This window comes from Diceros bicornis, unplaced genomic scaffold (genome assembly GCF_020826845.1).
Source record: "Diceros bicornis minor isolate mBicDic1 unplaced genomic scaffold, mDicBic1.mat.cur scaffold_108_ctg1, whole genome shotgun sequence".
NCBI classification, from domain to species: domain Eukaryota; kingdom Metazoa; phylum Chordata; class Mammalia; order Perissodactyla; family Rhinocerotidae; genus Diceros; species Diceros bicornis.
In genome coordinates, this window is record NW_026691022.1 from 848,975 (window position 1) to 867,396 (window position 18,422).

General features: G+C 45.1%; 1 long non-coding RNA gene across 1 annotated transcript; it reads right to left on the minus strand.

The window, feature by feature from the left end:
- Positions 1-4,254: 4,254 nt before the first annotated feature.
- On the minus strand, positions 4,255-14,306 carry LOC131402470 (uncharacterized). The gene is made up of 3 exons (XR_009218691.1): positions 14,289-14,306; positions 11,997-12,161; positions 4,255-4,526 (listed from the first exon to the last, which is right to left on the minus strand). It is a non-coding gene; the product is annotated as an uncharacterized LOC131402470 (long non-coding RNA).
- Positions 14,307-18,422: the final 4,116 nt, after the last annotated feature.

The following is an 18,422-nucleotide window of genomic DNA, read 5'->3' on the forward strand; positions in this document are numbered from 1 at the left end:
GGCCCCCAGTTCTCTAGGTGTCTACCTTCCTTTGCACATCAGGTCCATACTTCTCTCTGAGAAGGGTTTCCTTCTTGACAGTTCTGCAACGGACTGAACGTTTGTGTCCCGCCAAAATTCATATGTTGAATCCTAACTTCCAATGTGCTGGTGTTAGAAAGTGATTAGGCCATGACAGTGGAGCCCTTGTGAATGGGACTAGTGCCCTTCTAGAAAGAGGTCAGAGATACTAGCTTGCTCTCTTTCAGCCACGTGAAGACACAGCAAGAAGATGTTCATCTGCAACATGGAAGTGGGCTCTCACCAGGACCAGACCACGCTGGCACCCTGATGTCCGACTTCCAGCCTGCAGAACTGTGAGAAATAAATGTCTGTTGTTTATAGGCCACCCAGTCTGTGGTATTGTGTCATAGCAGCCCAAACAGACTAGGACGAGTCCCTAGTTCAAATTCTAAATGATGGGAAATAAATGCCCAGTTCTTGTGTCCTTTGCATACTGCTGGTGTTGGAAGCTGGACGGCCTTGAAGGGGCTTCCTTTCTGGTGAGAACCTCAGGGTGATAGTCGAGTCCCCTAGCTAGAAGGGAGACGGGTGGAGCAGTTTCCTTTGGAGGAGGAAGTGGGGGAGCAGGCACCAGCTGTCACACCCAGTACCTTGCCCACTTGCCAGAACCAAGTAAAGCGAGGAAAAGTCCATGTGAAAGTAGTCACACTGCCAAGATGAGGTGTTACAAAAATCTCAAAAGCCAAAAGTGCTTTCAAGGTTTTCTTTGTGCCATTTTAAGGATTGCTCTGAACGACAGATAGCACTCTGCAGGGCATGCTGGTGAATTGCTCTCTTTTTGCTTGTATACATAGTTCTCAAACCACTGTCTGTGGACTACTTTTGGACTGCGTGTGTCCGAATACATAGACAGCTCCTTAAAAATTCAGATCCTGGGAATTTACCATGAGCAATTTTGCTTCAGCAAGTATAGACTTGGGCCTAAGAGTCTAGATTTTTAAAACCTCCTCTGGGGTAATTCTGACAAGCAATCAGGTTTAGAACCACTGATATGGTGCCAGATATAAGTATACATTATTTCTGTTCAGAACAATGAGTCTAATTCCATTCTCTTTTTCTTCTTGTTCTCTCAACTGCACTGCACTCTCTTTATTGGTAGAACTTGCTTCATACAACAGAGAACCTAACACAGTTGCTCAGCCTACTTCTCATGCTCAACTTTAGCTTTGTGGAACAAAAGCCTCGAGAGGGCTGTATTCAAAACACTCGGGAGAAACGCAAAAACCCAGTCTATGCGCTGGCTTCGCAGAAGACAGAGGGCTCGGCGCACCTTAAACCTCACCTTAAACTTTTTTGATCTTTCATCTTGTTTCAACCTCAAACTAACTCACATGAACTCAGGATTGCATCTCACAATCCATGCTTCTAATTCTAAAACTTAACCAAAAGGAATGAAACACTGGGTTTTCAGATAAAAAAAAAAAACAGCTTATGACAGGAAGGTGGCCCAGGAAGGTTAGCAAAACTTTAAAGGAACCACCACAGCATTGCTTAAATAAATAAATAGCATTGGCTTTTATGAAAAGAGAGAAAAAGAAATGTTTAACACTTAACAGCTTTTCTCCACCGCAAGGAGAACTCCTACAAGTGATATATGACAACCCTTCTGGAACTCTTTAAACCTCTCCAGCCTCAGTTTAAACTTGAAATATTTCTTTTCCAGTGTATACACGTTGACTTTTGAACCCTTGGGCCCAGCTGACTAATCTGAGCTTCAGAGAATGAAGCAGAAAAGGGGAACCTGAGACTGCCAGGCCTTCAGTGGGGGAGGATTATGGAGGAACCGAGAGGGTTGTGATGGCTACACAGAGTCAAGGGGAGGGATGTTCCAAAGTTTCCTAAGAAGGGAAACCTTGCACTGAAGTGGGAATTCGATTTTACATGATGGCAATGTCTGTGCTGGTTTCACCAATTCTGGTGTCCCTGAGGGATGAACTGGTGTGACACCACAGGACAGAAGTTGCAGTCACTTTCAGGACTTAAGAAAGTTGAAACCTTTCAGCTTAGTCCCCTGTGAGCCAGTCAGGGGCCAAGTCTAGAAAGGCTCGGAGCCTGTGTCCGTCCAATGTGGTTTCGTTCTGTTCCAGTCAAGCTTCTCCAGACCCCGTCTGGGAAAAGGGGACCTCAGATCTAGTCAGATCTAGTCATCGCAGCTTCCGTAGGTCGCCATGAGGCAGGTAATAGACCAGGCGTCGTCACTGGACCTCACAGTCGCCCTCCTTCTTCCGCCGGCAGACAAGTGACTTGTGAGGTGAGGAGAGCGCATCAGAATGGTCCAGTCAGCTGCCCAGTATGGGAGACTCCAGGGGAAGGAGATGCCAAAGCCACAGAGACCCGATGCCTCCTGTGTCTCCCTCTTCCTTTTGTCCACTTAATTTTCACCCTCAGTCCTTCTTTTCCTTGCCTTTTCCCTCTTTCGGCTCTCTCTCCCTCTCTTTCCCCTGCATGTTCTAGCTTAATTGAGGTATTAACGACATGCAGTAAACTGCATACATTTAAAGCGAATAATGTGATACCTTTTGATTATAACTTATTGAACCATCATCACAATCAAGAAAAGGAATGCCCATCCTCCCCAAATTTCCTCATGCTCATTTTAATTCCTCCTTCCCTGCCGTTTGCAAACACATTCTGATTCCCAGGCAACCAGTGTTCCGGTATATGTCCCTATAGATTTTCCTGTATTTTCCATGAATTTTTATAAATGGGATCATATACTACTCATTTTTTACTGTCTTCTTTCACTCAGCATAATTATTTTGAGATTTATGCTTGTCATTGGACGTACTATGAAGTCATTCCTATCCCCAACCCTTCCCTGGCAGCACTGTGCACACGCCCGAGCGCTTCCCAGGTTGGCGTGAGAGCCAATAGTACTGCTGCATCCCCAAAAGTAGGAATGCGCCTGGTGCAACTCTGGGAGGGGTTGTCGGCAGCCCTGGACCCGCACATGAATGCTTTCCTGGATGGCTGGAAAGCCCACCGTGCCACTGGAGTCCCAATGATCGGCCAATGCTCAGACCCATGAAGAAGCCCCACCCACCAAGCACAGAGGCTGCCATGAGCATGAGAAAAGGCAGCAGCAGATACACGCGCACATGCAGATGCTTTCCCAGATGCACACACACCCATAGTAGTGCTGCGGTCTCACAACTGGGTACTTGCCTCCGTGTGGCGGCAGCTCTGAGCCCAGTGTGAATGCTTTCCCAGCGGGTGAGAACACCCACTGTACCCACACAACTTCCAGCATATGGGGGGATCAGAAACACAGCTCATGCTTCCCCCACAGCAGTAGCAGGTGGAATCTGCGACCTGATACTACCACAAATACGCAGGCAAAAGATTAGTTCATCAAACACCATAAGAAACTACAGTAACAATTCAGAGCAGAAGGAAATGACAAATCTCCAGAAACCAACCTTGAAGTCAGAGAAATTTACAATCTAAATGACAGAGAATTCAAAATAACTGTCATAAAGAAACTCACCAAGTTACAAGGATGTTCAGACAGTTCAATGAACTCAGGAATAAAATTAATGAGGAAAAGGAATACTTCATCAAAGAGACTGAAACTATTAAAAAAAAAACAAGCAGAAGTTCTAGATATAAAGAACATAATTAATGAGCTAAAAAAGAATCTAGAATCCTTAAAAAATAGAGCTGATATCATGGTTGAAAGAATAAGTGATTTAGAGGATAGAAATACAGAAATGCTTCCAGTGGACGAGGAGGAAGGACTCAGATTTTTAGAAAATGAAGGAATTCTTGGAGAAATATATGACTCAATTATAAAAGCAACATAAGAATTATACGGCTGGGTAGACGTATGTAATTATTAAAGACACATCCAAGCTATTTTTCACCAGCACTCGATGAGAGTTTCAGTGAACTGACATCTTCAACAACACTTGCTATAGTCAGTCTTTTTAATTTTAGCCATTCTCAAGTGTGGTGGAATCTCATGATGACTGTCACTTTCATTTACCCAAGGACTCATGTTGTGAAGGAGAAGGTAAGCCACACACAGACTGGGAGAAAACATCTGCAAAACATATCCCTAGAAAAGGACGTGTATTTATAATATATAAAGAGCTCTTACAACCCAATAGTAAGAAGACAAGCAACACGTCATGGCTTACCAGGAGACAGCAGACCAGGCCTGTGATGAGCACCAGGATTCCTGTCAAGCAGATCAGGATGAGGGCCCAGACGGGGTGGTCTGGGGAGACAAGTGCTGGGGTGAGCCACCTCCTGTCATCACCCCAGGGCTCCTGCTGACCCCACTGTGCCTCAACCGTCCTTGACAAGGGTTGGCCAACTTTCCTCATCATCCAAGACCCTGTGCGCATGGTTCTCTTCAATGAGGCACAGCATCAAGATACTCGCCCCCTACCATGGGCTGGGGCTTCCTGCAGGTTTACCAGGCTTCTCAGTCAAGGTGTCATCTCTGTTGGCAGAATATTCTGGAAGTGAATGAAATGGAGAATGCATGTGAGTGTGTTTCACTCTTTTTAATAAAACTTTTTGCACATAGAAAAATAAAGGAAACAGTCTCATAAACATACATCATCTAATTTAACCATGTATATTCCATCCAATTAAAACAATATTTCATCCATGTATAAATTATTAACACTTGCCACCCTTGATTCATCCCATGTTTTCAATGAAATATTAAAGTCAAGTAGACATCATCATGTTTCACCCCATTTTAGTTTCCATCTCTAAAAAGTGAGCACACTTTGCTACAAAATCCAAGACCATTATCACAGAACAAAAGTTTAATAAATTAAACCAAATTCATACCTCTGGGCACAGAGGCCTGAATTTGGGCTGGACTTTCTTATGACGGCCGGGGGGAGAATGGGTCATCACAGTTGGCAAGCCTATGGGATCTCTCTAAATTTGTAAATTCCCACTCAAAAGTGTTCTTCCATGCCTAGAAACACATTCATCCCCTTCTCCCTTATCTATTTGCTTAATATTCATTTTCTAGGATTAACCTACAATGTAATATCCTACAGGAAGTCTTCTCTGATTTGCACCTGCAAGTATGAGTTTGTTCACATCAAATAATTGATAATTTTCAATTCTCTATTCTTGTTATTGCCAGCTACAACATAAACTCCAGGAGGGTAGGACACGCAGCACCCAATGGGCATGGGAGGAGGGGTGCAGGTCCCCCTACTTGTACCTCTAGCCAGACAACCTCTTAGAGGTGTGCTGTCTGATATGGAGCAGCAACAAGTCTCTTTTTGAATTAAAATTAATTTTAGTTAAGAGGAGTGACGTCAGCATCATGGCGGAGTGAGCTTTCCCGTGAATTCTTCCCCCACAAGATACAACAAAAGTAATAGCCACAGACCAACAACGGAATCCCAGACAGTGAAAACCTAGAGTGGAGGGATCCACACTGCCGCACATCTGAGAGCGGAACGTGCTGGGCCCCCGGAGGAAGTGGGGAGAGGTAAGGAGAACTCCGCTCCCTCCCCATCAGATCAGCGATCCCGGTCTGCGCGGCTCCCAGAGAGGGGGGAGGGGCGGCCCTCGGCAGGAAACTGTAGCTCTTCGGGCTCTCTCAGCCAGTGGGAAACTCCCGCACAGAGGGCTCAGAGGAGCCACAGGGCTACCATCAACATCTGAGCACCCCAGAGAGCGGATAAAGAGGGGCAAATGAGAAGCCTCCCACGTCAGGGACCCAGAGGGCAAAAGAGAGAGCTCCCCACTCCCCGCAACCCGGAGTCTGCAGCTCGACCAGACCTAGCGATCCGAGGCAGACCTGAACAAACTGGACTGGACCCGTGGATCGCAGTGGGGAAAAAAACAAAACAAAACAAAACTGCGGATCGCAGCAGAAAAACTGGGGCAGAGCGCAGGGGGCTTAGACTACACAGCCCTTTACCACCAGACAGTGGTGGCAGGTGGAAATTGCAACCAGAGACTTCCAGGATGAGGAAAATCAAAACCAACACAGGAACCACAATGCAAAAATATGTGAAATCACCAGACCAGAAACAAAATGACAAGCACCCAGAAATCAACCCCGAAGACACAGAAATCCATAAACTAAATGACAGAGATTTCAAAATAGCTATCATAAAAACACTCAACGAAATACGAGACAACACAGACAAACAATTAAATGAGATTAGGAGTTTCTTCACAAAAGAGATTGAAATCATAAAGAAAAACCAATCAGTGCTGATGGAGATGAAGAACACAATGGAGGAGATAAAGGAGAATCTGGAGTCTTTAAAGAACAGAGCTGACAATATGGAGGAAAGAATTAGGACTTTAGAGGATAGGAATACAGATATACTCCAGATGGAAGAAGAGAGAGAACTAAGACTAAAAAGAAATGAAGAAAGACTCCGAGAAATATCTGACTCTATTAGAAAATGTAACATAAGAATTATAGGTATTCCTGAGGGAGAGGAGAGGGAAAGAGGAACAGAGAGCCTATTCAAGGAAATAATAGCTGAAAATTTCCCAAATCTGGGGAAGGAGCAGGAAACCCCAGTAAGCGAAGCCAACAGGACGCCTATATATATTAACAGACAAAGGCCTTCACCACGACACCTAGTGGTAAAGGCTAGCCAGGGTCAACGACAAAGAAACAATATTAAGGGCAGCTAGACAAAAACAAAAAATAACGTACAAAGGAACTCCCAGCAGGCTCTCAGCGGATTTCTCAACAGAAACTTTTCAGGCTAGAAGAGACTGGAATGATATATTCAAAATACTAAAAGACAAAAACTTTCAGCCAAGAATACTCTATCCAGCAAAAATATCCTTCAAATATGATGGAGAAATAGTAACTCTCCCAGATAAACAAAAGCTAAGGGAGTTCATGGCCACGAGACCCCCCACTACAAGAAATACTCAAGAAGGCCCTCAGGCCTGAAAACAAGAAGAGAAAGGGAACACAAAGCTTGGAGTAAGGAGAAAAGTAGGTAGACAAAATCAGAGAAATAGTAGATCTTTACCGGAATAGGTTAGCAACCACTTAAATACTAAACTCAAAGATCAAAGGAAGAAATTCACCAAAAATAAATTTAACCTCATCACTGTAAACACACAGCCACAACACAAGATAGAATAAGGTATAACAAGAGCAACTTAGAAGGGGAAGAGGAAAGTGACTGAATTGACTTAGTATAAGGAAATAGGAGGCTATCAGATAATGGACTATCTCATACACAACATTTTTTGCCCAAACCTCAAGGTAACCACTAAACAAATAATCAAATTAAAACCACATATGATAAACAAAGAGAAAACTAGAAGAATCATAAGACAGAACAACCAAACTGAATTGGCAGTCCAAAACAAATGGGACAAGAAACAAAGGAAATGCAAAAGAACCAGAAAATAAGTGACAAAACAGCAACATTCAGCCCTCATATTTCAATAATTACCCTAAATGTAAATGGATTGAACTCTCCAATCAAAAGATACAGAGTGGCAGGATGGATTAAAAAGCAAGACCCAACAATATGCTGCCTTCAGGAAACACATCTTAGCACTAAAGACAAGCACAGGCTCAGAGTGAAAGGATGGAAGACAATACTCCAAGCTAATGGCAAACAAAAGAAAGCAGGTGTTGCCATACTCATATCAGACAAAGTAGACTTCAAGATAAAACAGGTTAAGAAAGACAAAGAAGGGAAATATATAATGATAAAAGGGACACTCCATCAAGAAGACATATCACTTATAAATATATATGCATCCAACATAGGAGCACCAATGTACATAAAACAACTATTAACAAACCTAAAAGGAGAAATCAACAACAACACAATAATAGTAGGGGATCTTAACACCCCACTTACAGCAATGGATAGATCATCCAGACAAAAAGTTAATAAAGAAATAGTAGACTTAAATGAAAAACTGGACGAGATGGACCTAGTAGACATATACAGAGCACTCCACCAAAAAACAGCTGACTACACATTCTTCTCAAGCGCGCATGGAACATTCTCTAGGATAGACCATATGTTGGGAAACAAAGCAAGCCTCAATAAATTTAAGAAGATTGAAATCATAACAAGCATCTTTTCAGACCATAAGGCTATGAAACTGGAAATGAACCAGGAAAAAAAAACTGGGAAAGTGACAAAAATGTGGAGATTAAACAACATGCTACTGAACAACCAATGGATCATTGATGAAATTAAAGGAGAAATCAAAAACTATCTGGAAACAAACGAAAATGATAACATGCCATATCAAACCATATGGGATGCAGCAAAAGCGGTCCTGAGAGGGAAACTCATAGCGATACAAGCCCACCTTAACAAACAAGAAAAAGCCCTAATAGGCAACCTTAAATTACACCTAACAGAACTAGAAAAAGAAGAACAAACAAAGCCCAAAGCCAGCAGAAGGAGAGAAATAATAAAAATCAGAGCAGAAATAAATGATATTGAGACCAAAAAAACAGTAGAAAGGATTAATGAAACAAAGAGTTGGTTCTTCGAGAAGATAAACAAAATAGACAAACCCTTAGCCAGGCTTACTAAGAAAAAAAGAGAAAAGGCTCAAGTAAATAAAATTAGAAATGAAAGAGGAGAAATTACAACGGATACCATGGAAATACAGAGGATTATAAGAGAATACTATGAGAAATTATATGCCAACAAATTGGAAAATCTAGAAGAAATGGATAAATTCTTAGACTTATACAACCTCCCAAAATTGAACCAAGAAGAAATGGAGAATCTGAATAGACCAATAACAAGTAAAGAGATTGAAATAGTAATCAAAAACCTCCCAAAAAATAAAAGTCCAGGACCAGATGGCTTCTCCAGTGAATTTTACCAAACATTCAAAGAAGATTTAATACCCATCCTTCTCAAACTATTCCAAAAAATAGAGGAAGATGGAACACTTCCTGAATCATTCTATGAGGCCAACATCACCCTGATACCAAAACCAGACAAAGACAATACAAAGAAAGAAAATTACAGGCCAATATCGCTGATGAACATTGATGCAAAAATCCTCAACAAAATATTGGCAAACCGAATACAACAATATATTAAAAAGATCATACACCATGATTAAGTGGGATTTATACCAGAGACGCAGGGATGGTTCAACATCCGCAAATCAATCAACGTGATACATCACATCAACAAAACAAAGAATAAAAACCACATGATCGTCTCAATAGACGCAGAGAAGGCATTTGACAAGATACATCATCCATTTATGATAAAAACTCTCAATAAAATGGGAATAGAATGAAAGTACCTCAACATAATAAAGGCCATATATGACAAACCCACAGCTAACATCATACTCAACGGGGAAAGACTGAAAGCCATTCCTCTGAGAACAGGAACGAGGCAAGGCTGCCCACTCTCACCACTCCTGTTCAACATAGTACTGGAGGTTTTGGCCAGAGCAATTAGGCAAGAAAAAGGAATAAAAGGAATCCAAATAGGTAACGAAGAAGTGAAACTCTCACTATTTGCAGATGACATGATTGTATATATAGAAAACCCTAAAGAATCTGTTGGAAAACTGTTAGAAACAATCAACAACTACAGCAAAGTTGCAGGGTACAAAATCAATCTACAAAAATCAGTTGCATTTCTATATGCTAATAATGAACTAACAGAAAGAGAGCTCAAAAAGATAATACCATTTACAATTGCATCAAAAAGAATAAAATACCTAGGAATAAATCTTACCAAGGAGGTGAAGGACCTATACAATGAGAACTACAAGACATTATTGAGGGAAATCCACGATGACATAAAGAAATGGAAAGATATCCCATGCACGTGGATTGGAAGAATAAACATAGTTAAAATGTCTATATTACCTAAAGCAATCTACAGATTCAATGCAATCCCAATCAGAACCCCCATGACATTCTTCACAGAAATAGAAAAAAGAATACTAAAATTTATATGGGGCAACAAAAGACCCCGAATAGCTAAAGAAATCCTAAAGAAAAAGAACAAACAGGAGGCATCACAATTCCTGACTTCAAAACATACTACAAAGCAATAGTAATCAAAACAGCATGGTACTGGTACAAAAACAGACACACAGATCAATGGAACAGAATTGAAAGCCCAGAAATAAAACCACACATATACGGACAGCTAATTTTCGACAAAGGTGCTAAGAACATGCAATTGAGAAAGGAAAGTCTCTTCAATAAATGGTGTTGGGAAAACTGGACAGCCACATGCAAAAGAATGAAAGTGGACCATGTGCTATCGCCATTCACAAAAATTAACTCAAAATGGATCAAAGACCTGAAGGTGAGACCTGAAACTATAAAACTCATAGAAGAAAATATAGGCAACACACTATTTGACATTGGGTTTAAAGGAATCTTTTCGGATGACATGCCTACCCAGACTAGGGAAACTAAAGAAAAAATAAACAAGTGGGACTTTATCAGATTAAAGAGCTTTTATAAGACAAATGAAACCAGAATCAAGATGAACAAACAACCAACCAGCTGGGAGAGAATATTTGCAAAACATACATCTGACAAGGGGTTGATCTCCATAATATATAAAGAACTCACACAATTGAACAACAAAAAAAAAACAACCCGATCAACAAATGGGCAGAGGAAATGAACAGACACTTCTCCAAGGAAGATATACAGATGGCCAATAGGCACATGAAAAGATGCTCAACATCACTAATCATCAGGGAAATGCAAATCAAAACAACACTAAGATACCACCTCACGCCTGTTAGAATGGCTATAATCACCAAGACAAAAAACAACAAATGTTGGAGAGGATGTGGAGAAACAGGAACCCTCACACACAGCTGGTGGGAATGCAAATTGGTGCAGCCTCTATGGAAAACGGTATGGAGATTCCTCAAAGAATTAAAAATAGAGATGCCCTATGATCCAGCCATCCCACTACTGGGAAGCTATCCAACGCACCTGAAATCAACAATCCAAAGAGGCTTATGCACCCCTATGTTCATTGCAGCATTATTCACCATAGCCAAGAAGTGGAAGCAACCTAAGTGTCCCTCGACTGACAATTGGATTAAGAAAATGTGGTATGTATATACAATGGAATACTACTCAGCCATAAAAAAAGACAAAATCGTCCCATTTGCAACAACATGGATGGGCCTGGAGCGTATTATGTTAAGTGAAATAAGCCAGAAAGAGAAAGACAAACACTGTATGATCTCACTCATATGTGGAATATAAACCAACACATGGACAGAGAAAACTGGACTGTGGTTACCCGGGCAGTGGGGGTGGGGGGTGGGCACAAGGGGTGAAGGGAGTCATATATGGGGTGATGGACAAACAAAAATGTACAACCCAAAATTTCACAATATTAGAAACCATTAAAACATCAATAAAAAAATAAAAAAAAATTAATTTTAGTTAAATAAAATAAAAATTCTAACCTCAGTAACATTAAAAATCAGTAACAATAAAGACCAGTCACAATACCATCTTTCAAGCACTCAACAGCCACATGCAGCTATGCACTGGACAGCACAGATATAGAACATTCCACCACTGCAGAAAGTTCTAGTGCATTGGTGCTCATCTAGAGCGGGACTTGGCAAACTATAGCCTGTGGATCAGAAACCACATCCACTCCCAAACCTGTAAGTCTGCTTCACACACAGCTGGAGGCCCTCATTGACCATCGGGCCCAGTGGCTCTCAGTGCAGAGATAAGGAAACAAAAGTCCAGAGAGGGGAGGTGACTAGCTTGAGGTCACAGAGCTGTCTAGGAGAAGGTGAGGGCCTCCCATACTACACTGGTGTCCTTTTCTCTCTCTCAATGGTGGCTAAAGACTGGGGGACTATGCCACATCCTGCAAGCCTGAGAAAGTTCAATGTTCTCTCAGCCCCAGGCCTCCAGAGTCCCCAGAAAGGCCTCACTTCCTTTCCCAATGACCAGGGAGCCTTACCATCCCCAAGGACATTCTTTCCGTCCAGGGTAAAGTTCTGCAGCTGGGTACCCTTCTGGTCAGCCGCAGGAATTCCTCATAGATGGCAACTCTGTCCAGTCTCTGTGCCAAGGCGGCTGGGTACACAGTGAATCCATTGCAGTGTGGTTACCATGGGGGACCAACCTGGAAGGACACAAGGGATGAACAAGGGTGTCTGGAATTCTACCCTGATTCTAGATTCCCTGCTTCTGGGTCCTGTCCAAGAGAACTTTCTGCAATAATGTCAACATTTGCCTGCACTACCAAATACACTCATTATTAGCCCCATGTTGTTATCAAGCACTTAAAATGTGGCTAGTGTGTGTGAGTGAGGAACTGAATTTCTCATGTAATTTCATTTCAAGTAATTAATTTATAAATAAATAACCACAGGGAGAACATTTTTGAAACTCTGGAGTAAGGACGCCTGCAAATGCATAAAAACAATGAGAACACTGGTAAAAATGGTCAAAATCAACTTTTCAGAAGTCTAGAAATTAATCAAAGGCTTGCAAGAATCTGAGGAGGGTTTAGTGAAGACACACGGTGGAATCTTGATAAAGGGAGCAAACTTCGTGGCACTATAACTTGCACTATTCCCATCCTGCTCTCACAACATCCTCCATAACTGTGAAAACCGTCAGTCTCAGAACCATGGTGGCTGAGACAACCAGCAGCACAGCAGCCATAATGGGTGTGGAGCTCTGAAAAGACCCCTCCCCACCCAACTGCAACTAGCTGACCTGCCTGGCAGCTCCCCAAAAACGCCCCATGTTCAGGGCTTGTCGTTACTAGACTCAGAGCTTGCCCAGGGAGGAAAGTCTGTCCCCAAGGCACTTGCTAAAAACAATCAGCGCTAATTGTTTTCTATTGTAGCTGCCTGAGGGAGTGATACCAGCTGAGGCAGGCAAGAGGTGAGCCAACAACTTAGAAGAAAAACTGGGGGAATGAGATGTCCACAGGGGGCTTTGAAAATCTCCAGGGTATTTGCGGGCATCTAGAAGGCCACAAGGGCTCAGGCCTGTGGCACGCCCAGGAAAGATTGAGAACATCTTAATCTCTCACCTCTAGTTGAAGAGTTGGGTTAATATCTGAAAACTTGATTATGTAATACACCATAGTAATAGAATAACGGCCAATACCACACAATCTCGACCACATATACAGAAAAGAATTTCACAAAATACAGCGCCCTTCATGTCTAAAACAGAAAACACTGAACAAATTAGGAATAGAAAAAACTTTCTCAACCTATAAACAGCATCGATGAAAAACCCATGGATAACACCATATTCAATGGTGAAAGACTGAAAATTTCCCCCTAAGACCAGGGACAAGACATTGATGTCTGCCCTCATCTCGCATGTTAATCACAGGCACCAGAGGCTCTGATAAGGGCAATTAGGCAAGAAAAAGGAATAAAAGAGACCCAGATTGGAAGGGAAGATGTAAAACTATTTGTTTGGCAGATGAGAAGATATTGTATCTAGAAAAACCTAAAAAATACACCCCACACACACACAATATGTGCATCGTATCCCAATAGGTGTATAAAAAATTTTAATTGCCCCATCTGGTTAGTGGCTCCAATATTGGAGAGCACAGGTAGACCACTAATATTTGTTGAACTTTTCCAGAAGAGGAGGAGGAGGAGGATGCTGGAGGTTGGTGGCCCCAAATGTTAATGCTTTTCTCAACCCCCGACAACCTATGGAAGGAGATGGTAGGATTAGCTGACAGGGATGTGGGGCAGAATGGGCACTATGTCAGTGACTTCCAGATCAAGGATGTGTCACGGGAGCTCAGAGCCATCAGCCACCAGCTCAACCAATGCTTCCAATCTCCTCAACCTACATCAGGTCGGTGACCAGACAGGAGTGGAATATGTCTCACAGCTGGCTGCCTCTGTAGAGCTTGGTGACCTAGAACAAACGCGAGGGAGAGTGGGTGAGATGGAGGTCTCCTGGAGACGCAGGGGGCCACTGGAGCCAGTGAAAGATCACAGACCTTGGGGCAAGGGAGACCTGACTTCAAATCCTGGCTCTGCCCCTAACTCACTGTGTGACCTTAGGCACAATAATCCCCTTTCTGAGCTTCAGTTTACCCATGTGAGAGATGGGGAAGGCAGCTAGGACATCACCTCTGGACACTGAGAGAACCCAGGCACGCAGGGAAAGTGAAGGGTTGAAACAATCACGTAACAGATGTAAGTCAGACAGAGGAATGACGGTGCCCTCAGGGCAAGGAGCGATGCGAGAGGGGAGACCCCACCTGGTCCTGGGTGTCCCTCAGCAAGACGGTGTATTCCCAGGATGTGGGCTCCGGGTTGCTGAGGTTCCAGCTGATGATGTGGAAATGTAGCTGGTGCTCTCTCTGGATGGATAAACTCTGGGATGCAGAGCCTGGAGCCACCGAGAGGAAGAGCAGACAGGTGGAGACTCTCCGCTCCCAGCACAGAGGCATGGTGGCCCACGGGGTCAGGATGGTGGGTGCAGACGGCGTCCACACTGCTGGCTTCCCCATCCTTTTCAGGCCTGGAGAGAGAGGGATGTGGGGACTCTAGAGAGAGGTCCTGAAACCTCTGGGGTGCAGGCCAGAACAGGAAGGAGGAAATGGGAGGACAGGGGGGAGACAGAGAGGGGTGGTGACAAAAGTGGTCATTAGGGGCAAATGCTCAGGGGAGGGTCTCACCTGAGGGAGACCAGTCTGCAACTCAAGGAGAAGAGGCCCAGGCTGCTCTTCTTGAACAAGGATCCAGCTGGGGAGGAAGGAGGAGGAGGATGAGAGGAGGGACAGGGAGTGGGGGAGGGGCTGGGTGGGATTTAACCCAACAGGAGCTGCTGGAACCAGGGTCTCCCCAGGCTCTGCAGGACCCTCTCAGTGGAGTTGAACATGGCTGAGCAGTTGCTCCTGTCTTATGAATACCGGAGGGTGGAGATGGGGAAGGGGACTGTGAGGGTCTTCAGGTTGTGCCCCAAAGCTGCAAGACGAGAGGGAGAGCGATGGCCATCACTGAGAGCTGGCCTGAGACCACACCAGAGTCCTGCACTCATTATCATCTGTCGTCTTCTCTCCCAGGGGCACCACCACCCACCCGTGTGGTCACCCAAGTCAGAACCAGCACATCTGCTCAGCTCCTCCTCCCTCCCAGTAACACCAATTCCAGTTGCACACTGGTCCTCACATACACTCCCTCTCTCCATCCCTGTCCCAGCTCAGGTCTTAACTTCCTTCACCTGGACCAACACCCCAGCAGGCTCACTGGATGCTCTGTCTAAAGGATGTTCTACATGGACCACTAGAAGGATCTTTCTGAAATGAATACCTCACTAGGGCCACCACTGCTCTAGTACCACCCATGGCTCCCTATGGCCTTCAGTGTTTAGTTCAACCTTCTTGACCTGGCACTCAAGGCTCTACTCAATCTGGCTCCTGCTGACCTTTCAGTCTCATTTTATCCATGTACTGCGGGTTAAACTTTATGCTTCACGCAACTCAAATTCGTTTCAATTCTCCCCATACAGCATGTTGTTTCTGGCCGGAGCCTTTCATCATGGAATCCTCTCTGCCAGGAAAACCCTTCATCCTCTAGTTTCCAGGGTCCCTCCTACTTATTCTCAAAGACTCCATTCTGGTGAAACTTTCTCTAGCAAGCTCTTCCCCTCCAAATCATGCCAGGCGCCTCTCCCCGAAACCTCCCACATTGTACTATAATGGTGTGTTAATTTCACAAGATTAGGGGCTCTCTGAGGGCTGGCCTTAGACTGAATCATCAGTATAATCTTTGTGATCAACATGATTGCCCTAAAACCAGAATCTCACACTGTGGCTTCCCAGCTCCTGGATCACAACTGGCTGGTGGAGGTGTGGGGCTGGAGAGCTTCTCTTGGGAAGGAAAAGGGGCCCCCAGACACCTGTGGTGGCTTCTGGTGGCACAGGTGATGATCAAGTATGCAGGGACGTGGTGGCCGGCTCGGGAGCTGTGGCGAGGGCTGTCATCAGGGAGGGACAGAGTGGGAGGAGCCCCCAGGCTCACCCGGGCTCCAGCAGTGGCTGTCCCAGGACCACCATTCACAGGTGAAGCATACATGAGAGTGAGGGGAGGGGTGACTGTGTGAGCAGAGGGATGAGCAAGCTTGTGGATGAGAGGAGCCCAAGAGAGAGAGATAGGTGAACAAGAGAGACTGAACACAGAGGAGAGACAGATGGACGGGAAGAAAACTGGACAGACGGATGGGATACCTGGAAAAGGAGGACCAAGGGCGGGTCTTCAGGAGAATTAAAGTGAAAACCACGTGGGGTCAGAATGTGGTGGAGAACACGTCTGTGTCTAAGGCTTTCTCACACTGGGCTGGGACTCTCCACCAGAACCCGGGAGGGAGAGAAGGGATGAATTAGGGCCCTTCCAGGTGCTTCCCTCACCAAGGACAGCGGGTGAAGGAGAACAAGTGCTCCCCAACCCCAAATGCGGACGGGACCCAGGACATCAGGGCCAGGAATACTCACCGGTGGTAGTCGGGGCTGCGGCTCCATAGGTGTAATCTGTGGAGAGAAGGCGAGAGGAGCTGAGCAAGAGTTGGGGTGAACATAAAGGATTAAGGGAGAGGGAGGGTGTAGGGAGCTTTGTGGGGAAAGCAGCGGGGAAGAGGGGAGTGGTGTTCAGGGGGGAGGCAACGAGATGGAAGGTGGTTGGACCCAGTGATCACACAGTGATGAGGAGACTGATCCCAGACCAGGAGCATAGAGAGATGGATCATAGCTCACTTTAGAGCAACGGAGGCAACACAGAACTCTGACTGGGAGAGAGAGTGTGGCTGTAGCACAGCCCCTCACCACTGACGTAGAGGCTGTCCCCGTCCAGGGTGAGGGAGCCCAGGTGGGTGACGCCCTGGGTCTCATGGCACGGCTCCCAGTAGAGTCACTCTCTGTCCAGCCCAGGACCAGCGGGGGTCAGAGTGGAAGGTGCAGATGATGTCCACCCCAGTGGCTGCCCCACCCTTCTCAAGCCTGGGGGAGGGAGAACCTGGGGACATGGAATACTGAGCAGGGGTTCTTCTGGGTGTGGAAAGCGAGAGAGGGGAAGGGAGGAGGCTGAGGGAGAGGCTGAAGGGGCTGCTCTGATGTCTGGAGAGGCTCTCCTCGGTGTCTCCCATGTGAGACAACCCCCTCACAAGTAAGGCCTGACTTCCTTTAGGATGTGGAGGGGGGCCTGTGAGTGACAAAGAGGGGTGAACACACAGACCTGGGTGAGGGGGCGCCTGCAGGTCTGCACGGACAGCAGCGAGGAGAACAGTCAGTGCCCTGTGCCATTTGACACATGCAGGCAAGAAAGTACCGTTACCTTCTCGCGGTTCTACACTCCAAGGTCTTTTCTTTCTACTTCTTTCCTGCTCCACAGCCATCACCCAGGCCTAGGGAACAGTCACTTTATTCCTCATCTTATTCGCAGCACCTCCCATCTTGCCTCTTCAGTCTACATTCTTAACCATGAAGTCCATCTGAACCCACGTGCTTAGACCAAACGCTAATCACATCATCCTTCTACTCGCATCTCTCCAGAGTCTTTCCACTGGTCTTGGAACAGAGTCCCAAGTCACCCCTGATCTGGTCCTGCCTGTCCCCCCTCGCCGGCGTGGCTCACACCCCTCCCCCTGTGTTGACTCGGCTCAGCCATCCCTCTTCTCAGTTCACGGACACACCAGGCTCTCTGCTTCAGGGGTGTCCTCATGCGGGTCCCTCTGTCTGAAACGCTCTCTTGAACACACTCCCACACCCTCACTCCAGTCTAACCCTCCAACTAGCTAAATCCAGTCCCAACTCTAGCTCTCAAACTAAATATCAGTCCTTCTCAAGAGGGCTTCCCTGCCCCCTCAGGTTGAGTCACCTTGTGCCAAACTCCCACATCACTCTCATCAGGAACTGTCTAAAATCCAAATTCCCAAATACAAGATAAATTCCACGGAGGTGGGACAAGGTCTCTCTGGTTCTCCAGGTCCCCATGCATGTGGCCCAGGGCCTGGCTCGTCAGATGAGGAACCATCCCGGTTTGTCTAGGACTGCCCTGGTTTGAACACTAAACGTCCTGTGTCCTGGAAATCCCCTCTGTCCTGAATAAACGAGGATGGTGGGTCACCATAAATTATAAACTCAAAGACTATCTATTACATGACAAGCACACATTCCCCTCAAGAACATCACAGGAAAGCTAGAATGAAAAAGCCACACACACATACACACACAATTAGTAGAGGCCAACAACTAAATACAAAATTACTTAACAAGATTCTCTGCAACGTGAATCACCAGACTGGTATTTCAGAAAAGTTTCAAGAAACAAAGTTAATTCCCTTTAGAAGGCAAAGTGGTGAGGACAGTCTTTTTAGAGACTAGTGCCCTGCCCTGTAA